The 7211-nt window shown below is 39.4% G+C and overlaps 1 non-coding gene across 1 annotated transcript; it reads right to left on the reverse strand.

Moving 5' to 3' along the window:
• Nucleotides 1-1975: 1975 nt before the first annotated feature.
• On the reverse strand, nucleotides 1976-2082 carry LOC131228475 (small nucleolar RNA R71). The gene has a single exon (XR_009162978.1). It is a non-coding gene; the product is annotated as a small nucleolar RNA R71 (small nucleolar RNA).
• Nucleotides 2083-7211: the final 5129 nt, after the last annotated feature.

The following is a 7211-nucleotide window of genomic DNA, read 5'->3' on the forward strand; positions in this document are numbered from 1 at the left end:
AAGGAAATGTTTTTAGTTTTTAATGGTCTGTTGTGACTGAAATTACAATGGATCTGCGATGGCTTTGAATATTTCCTTTTTCCTTATATGTTTATGACGTCAGGAAGCCCTGTTGTTCACCATCGTCTCCTGGGCATGGTCGGATGATGATACCCTTCCTAACCTTCATACATTGTTGATTGGTTGGTAATTAGTTTAATTCTGTTATTTGTTTTGTCTTCTAGGTATGGTTTGGTGATGGAATCCATTCTAATTTATATACCTTTCATCTCTTGAAAACTATATCAAAGGAGGTTCAGTTTTGATTTTCATAGTTACACCCTACAACTGGATGAAGAGGAGACTCTAAGTCCAGTTGAGTTCTTGAAACAAGCATAAGATCTCCCTGATCTCTACAAGTGGATCCTCTAAATCCCTAGTTTCCTTTCTCTGAATTCTTTAAGTTTTAGATAATTATTCTATCATTATTCCTCAAACCACATTCGATTTAAATTTTATCTTAGTCTAGTTCTAGTTCTATTTTAGTTTCAAATTACGTACAGGTTGCAGTCCCTTAGGATTCGACCTTAGTCTCACCGAGTTTATTACTACATCACAACCCTATACTTGGGGAGTGAACAAGTTTTTGGCGCCGTTGTCGGGGATTGACAGTTACATTTTCTGAGATTAATTAGTTTTAGAATTAGTTTAAGATTAGGATTTTACTAACTTTAGTTTTAGATTTTTTTGATTTCTAGAACTAACTTGTTTCCTGTTTTATAAGATCCTGACATAAGTTTCTAAATTGGTAATCCCTTCCTAATTTCTTTACTTTTTCTACTTTTAGAATTAGGGTTTGAATTTTAGATATTTTCTAATTCTAGTATTTTCATATTTGTAGGAAATAGTTTATTTTTAGAAACTTTCCTCTTTTGTTTTTAGAAACTAGGTTAGTTATTTCCATTTTTAGAAATTAACTTTCTATTTTTATTTTTAGTAACTTTCTAATTCTAACTCTTTTAGAATCTAACTTTGTTTCCTAATTTTCTACTTATAGAAATTTTGTTTAGAAACTAACCTTCCTATTTTGTAGGCTTTTAAGATAGAAATTTCTAATTCGGTAAGTTTTTTTTTCTACTTTCAATTTTTCAGATCTCTTTTAGTAACTTACTTTCTAGTTTAGGACCTTCTTAATTTATTTCCACTTTCTTTTTGGAATTTCTTCTTTTAGAAACTAGTCTACTTCTATCTTTCTTTTTAAGAATTTTCTAATTATAGACCTCCTCTTTAGAAACTGACTTGTTTTGTTTTCTTTTGCAGGCTTTTAACTTAGGGACTCCAATTTGGTAACTTCTTTCCAACCCTCCCTTTCTTTTTAGATTTTCTTTTCCTTTCTTAGGATTAGGTTTCGAATTTGATTGAGGGCTGCGAGTGTTTCATGCCCAAGTGAGCCCGTGACAACACTCGACGTCTCTTGACTGAAGGAGGATTGGTTGAGGGGTTAATTATCCATCGCAGGACTAGATATTACTCGATATCCCCTGAGTTAATTGAAGTGATGGCTGAAAACTAACCTCTTCTACCCCAGCCTAGGGTAGAGGACATTCAGGATGAGAATGAGGTGTATCAAGCACTCCCGCCTCGTACTTTACGGGATTATTTACAACCAGCGGGGGTGAGTACACCCTCATGCATGATTTTTCCTGAAAATACAGGACATATGGACATCAAGCCAGGGGTTATCCAACTCCTACCTAAGTTCCATGGGCTTGAATCTGAAGAACCATATCTACATTTGAAAGAGTTTGATGAGATCAGAGCCACTTTATATTTTCAAAATGTGTCTGAGGACACAGTCAAGCTGATACTCTTTCCTTTTTCCTTAAAGGAGAAGGCTAAGACGTGGTTACATTCACTGCATCCTAGATCCATTGGCACATGGAATGATATACAAAGGGAATTTATAAAGAAATTTTTTCCACATCATAAAACGATTACCCTTAGAAAAGAAATCATGAACTTCACCCAAAAGAAGGATGAAACATTTTACCAATGTTGGGAAAGGTTCAAGGATTTGGTCAGTTCATGCCCACAACACGGCTTTGAAACGTGACGCATTATAAATTTTTTCTATGATGGACTGACATCTTCCATGCGCTAAATGGTTGAGACAATGTGTAATGGAGAATTCATTAATAAAAATGTTGACGAGGTATGAGATTACCTCGATAGTCTTGCTGAAAAAACACAATCATGGGACTATTACTCAAAATCGAACACCACGTCTGGGCCGACTCAATCTAAGGAGAAAGGTGGATTGTATCTCTTGAAAGAAGAGGATGATCTCAAGTATAAAGTGACTACGCTCATAAGAAAAGTTGAGGCCATGAAAGGAAAGGAAAGAAAGATAAGGTTAATGAAAGTGTTTGCGGCATATGTGATTGCAACATTCATACAACTGAAAATTATCCTACGATACCCGCCTTTCGAGAAGTGTTGAATGAACAATCCAATGCTGTAAATAATTATCAAAGACCTTTCAATGGACCAACCTCTAATACGTATAATCCTGGTTGAAAAAATCATCCAAACTTGAGTTGGAGAAATAGACAAACTGCTACCCCTCAAGGTTTCTTCAATCAAAATCCAAATTAGGGGAAACTTCAAGAAGAACCGGTTCAAAATTTCATGCAAGAGCTGACCCAAGCAATGCGAGATTTTATGCAAAAGATGGATTCACGTATGACGGTTATAGAAAAGGGGATGCTTCCTGCACAACCGCTCCCTAATCCTAAATCGCAATAAGAGATAAGTGATCCCAGCTCTTTAAATCAAATGGGGCACGCTAAATCCATCACCACTCTTGGGAGTGGGAAGATCATTGATAAAACCCTTCCAGTTAGGCCCGAAAAGCCTCAAGAACCAGAAGAGGATAACAATAATGGATCTAGTGAGGCCCCACAAAAATTAGAACCGGAACTTCTAGAAAAGTCAGTTGCTCCATTTCCCCAACAGTTCGTCGCACCAAAACCTCTCTCTAACTCTCAGGATATCCTAGAGGTGTTGAAACAAGTGAAAGTCAACATTCATTTGCTTGATGTCGTAAAACAGATACCTTCATATGCCAAATTCCTGAAAGACTTATGCACGACCAAATGACGGCAGAGTATTCAAAAGAAGATCTTCTTGACTGAGAAAGTGAGTGCCATCCTAAAGCAAGACATGCCACAGAAATTCAAAGATCCTGGTAGCCCAACCATATCATGTGTAATCGGGGACCATCGAATTGATCACGCACTTCTTGACTTAGGAGCGAGCGTCAATCTGATTCCCTACTCGGTATATAAACAGTTAGGTTTGGGTGAATTAAAACCCACCCTAACCACACTACAACTTGCTGATCGCTTTGTTCGTGTACCAAGAGGGATAATTGAGGATGTGTTGGTCCAAGTTGATAGATTTTACTACCTTGTACATTTTATCATCCTGGACACCGAACCCATCAATAACATGAGCACTCAGATTCCCATCATTCTTGGTCGCCCATTCCTTGCCACTTCAAAAGTAATTATCAATTACAGGAATGGTGTCATGACTATGTCCTTTGGGAATATGACATTGGAGTCAAACATCTTTTTCAATAACGGCAGAAACTTAGAGGATGATGACGATCTCTACGACATTAACATAATTGACTCTTTAGTGGAAGATACGACACCTCTGACCTTATCCTCTGACCTTCTAGAGACATGCCTGGCCCACTCCCATGATTTTGATGATAACATGCTTAGGGAGACTTGTGCCTTGCTTGATACTGCACCAGTACTTGAAGTTAATCGGTGGAGGCCACAATTTGAAGAGTTGCCCCAAACTGATATAATGTCTCTACCGTCTAACCTCAAGCCACCGAAGCTTGACCTAAAACCTTTGCCCTCTGATTTGAAATTTATCTATTTAGGTCAAGATGAGACATATTCGGTGGTGATCTCTGCCCACCTGGAGAAAGAACAAGAAAGTATGCTTATATCTACTCTTATTGAGCATAAGGGAGCCCTTGGATGGACGATAGCGAACCTCAAGGGAATCAACCCCTCGATTTGTACTCACCACATATATCTTGAGGATAATGCGAAGACCGCTCGGCAATCACAACGTAGACTAAATCCAAACATGAGGGAAGTGGTTAAGGCCGAGGTTCTTAAACTATTGGATGTGGGTATCATATACCCCATATCCGATAGTCAATGGGTGAGTCCAACTCAGGTGGTTCCTAAGAAGTCCGGGATCACCATCGTAGCCAATGCCAATAATGAACTTGTACCAACAAGAGTTACTACTGGTTGAAGAATGTACATTGACTATAGGAAACTGAATACCGTCATGAGGAAAGACCACTTTCTTTTACCCTTCATTGATCAAATCTTGGAAAGGCTAGCTGGTCATTCCTATTACTGTTTCCTTGACGGGTATTCGGGTTACAATCAGATTGAAATCGCTCCTGAGGATCAGGAAAAGACCACATTTACATGTCCCTACGGCACCTTTGCCTACAGAAGGATGTCATTTGAATTATGTAATGCCCCTGCCACCTTTCAGCGATGTATGATAAGTATCTTTTCTGACATGGTAAGGAAATATCTAGAGGTCTTCAAGGACGATTTCTCTATTTTCGGTTCATCTTTCAGCGAGTGCTCAGAGAGTCTTAAATGTGTGCTGAAAAGATGTGAAGAAAAGAACTTGGTACTTAATTGGGAGAAGTATCATTTCATGGTTCATAAGGGAATTGTCCTTGGACATATTATCTCGTCCAAAGGAATCGAGGTGGATAAAGCAAAAATTGATCTTATCTCTAACCTACCTCCACCCAAGAACATATGGGACGTGCAACCCTTCTTAGGACATGCTGGGTTTTACAGAAGATTCATAAAGGACTTTAGTCTCATCTCTCGTCCTTTATATAATCTACTTCAAAAGGATGCACCATACGAGTGGACTGAGCCATGTCAGGAAGCTTTCACTAAGCTTAAGGGCATATTGACCAGTGCACCCATCATACAACCACCCGACTGGAGCATTCCTTTTGAACTTATGTGCGACGCTTCTGATTATGCTCTTGGAACGGTTCTAGGTCAGAGAAAAGATAAGAGGCCCTACATCATTCATTACACGAGTAGGACTTTAAATCCTGCCCAAGTGAACTACTCGACTACAGAAAAGGAACTCTTAGCCGTAGTGTTCGCCTTGGACAAATTTAGGTCCTACTTGATCGGATCCAAGATCATTATCTACACAGATCATGCGGCACTTAAGTGTCTTCTTTCTAAGAATGATTCTAAGCCTCGCTTGATACGATGGATCCATCCACTCCAAGAGTTTGATTTAGAGATTAAAGATAAAAAGGGAGTAGAGAACGTAGTGGCCGACCACCTTTCTCGCCTTAATACCTCTGATTCTCTTGAGGTGACCCATATTAATGACATGTTCCCTGATGAACGACTGTTTAGAGTCTCTCATTCACCTTGGTTTGCTGATATTGCTAATTATCTTGCCACAAGTTCCATACCGACGCAGTGGACTGCACAAGATAGGAAGAAATTCTTTACCAAGGTGCGCAGCTTTTTCTGGGACGATCCATATTTGTTTAAATATTGTCCAGACCAGATCCTAAGGAGATGTGTGCCAGACGATGAGCATCAGAGTGTCATCTCCTTCTGCTACTCACAGGCCTGTGGTGGTCACTTTTCTGCTAAAAAGACCACGGCCAAGATTTTGCAGTGTGGCTTTTATTGGCCCACTATGTTCAGGGACACTCATGAATTTTGCAAGGCGTGTGAGTGTTGTTAGAAATTGGGAGCATTGTCCCGTCGAAATATGATGCCTTTGAATCTCATCCTTATCATAGAAGCATTTGATTGCTGGGGCATTGATTTCATGGGACCATTCCCCCAATCTTTTAAAAATTTGTATATTTTGCTCGCCGTAGATTATGTCACTAAATGAGTCGAAGCAATTCCGTGCCGAAATAATGACCATCGCACGGTCATTAGATTCTTAAAAGAGAACATCCTTTCGCAGTTCGGTACGCCTCGAGCCATCATTAGTGATGGAGGCTCACACTTTTGTAATAGACCATTCGAGAGCTTAATGAAGAAATACGGTATCTCTCATAAGGTGAGCACCCCATACCATCCACAGGCAAGTGGACAAGCTGAGATTTTCAATAGGGAGATCAAACATATCCTATAGAAAATTGTTAACCCTGATCGTAAGGATTGGTCAATCCAATTGACCGATGCCTTATGAGCATACCGTACTGCTTTTAAAACTCCTATTAGAACGTCTCCCTTTAGACTTGTCTATGGGAAAGCTTGTCACTTGCCTGTGGAGTTGGAACATAAAGCGTACTGGGCGATTAAAAATCTGAATTTCAATCTGAACAACGCTGGCTCGCTACGTAAACTTCAATTAAATGAACTTGAAGAAATCCGGAACGATGCGTACGAGAACTCGAGAATTTATAAAGACAGAATGAAGGCGTTTCATGACCAACATATTCTACGAAAATCATTCACACCTGGTCAGAAAGTCCTTTTGTATAATTCTCGATTACATCTCTTTCCAGGTAAGCTTCGATCTCGTTGGACTGGCCCTTACATTGTGGTCACTGCGTATCCTCATGGGGCCGTTGAGATAAGAGATCCTGACAATGGCAAGGAGTTTAAAGTAAATGGACTTCGCTTAAAACCATTTGTCGAGAAATTTAATTTAGAGAACATGTCCATACCTCTGACTGATCCGGTTTACCAGAATTGATCTCCTAGTCTGATGGAGGTATAAGTAGGTTTCCTGTTTGCATAGGATTACGATAGTTTCCTTTATGCTGTTCTAGGATAGATGGTAAACTTAGCGCTCCTGGGAGCCAACCTAGCTTTTCATTTTGTTTCATTTTCCTAGTTAGTTAGTTCAATGTTTGTGGGTAACATTGCTGCAAACTCTCACGAGATTACAACTCGTCCACTAGGGGCAACCTAGGGGTTTAAAGGCTTGTTGCATACACTAAATGCAATCGAGAGCACCTACGAAAGTGGTGTAGGTAGGATTTTATTTTTGTTATTTTTATTTTACTTTTGTTGGTTTCTCTCTTGTGCTGACCCGCTCTTACGTAGATATTTTTGGAAAGCCTCTTGATTCTTTCGTCCAGGTACCATCTTTCCATCACTCCTCTTATATTT

Source organism: Magnolia sinica, chromosome 15 (genome assembly GCF_029962835.1).
Source record: "Magnolia sinica isolate HGM2019 chromosome 15, MsV1, whole genome shotgun sequence".
Classification (NCBI taxonomy): domain Eukaryota; kingdom Viridiplantae; phylum Streptophyta; class Magnoliopsida; order Magnoliales; family Magnoliaceae; genus Magnolia; species Magnolia sinica.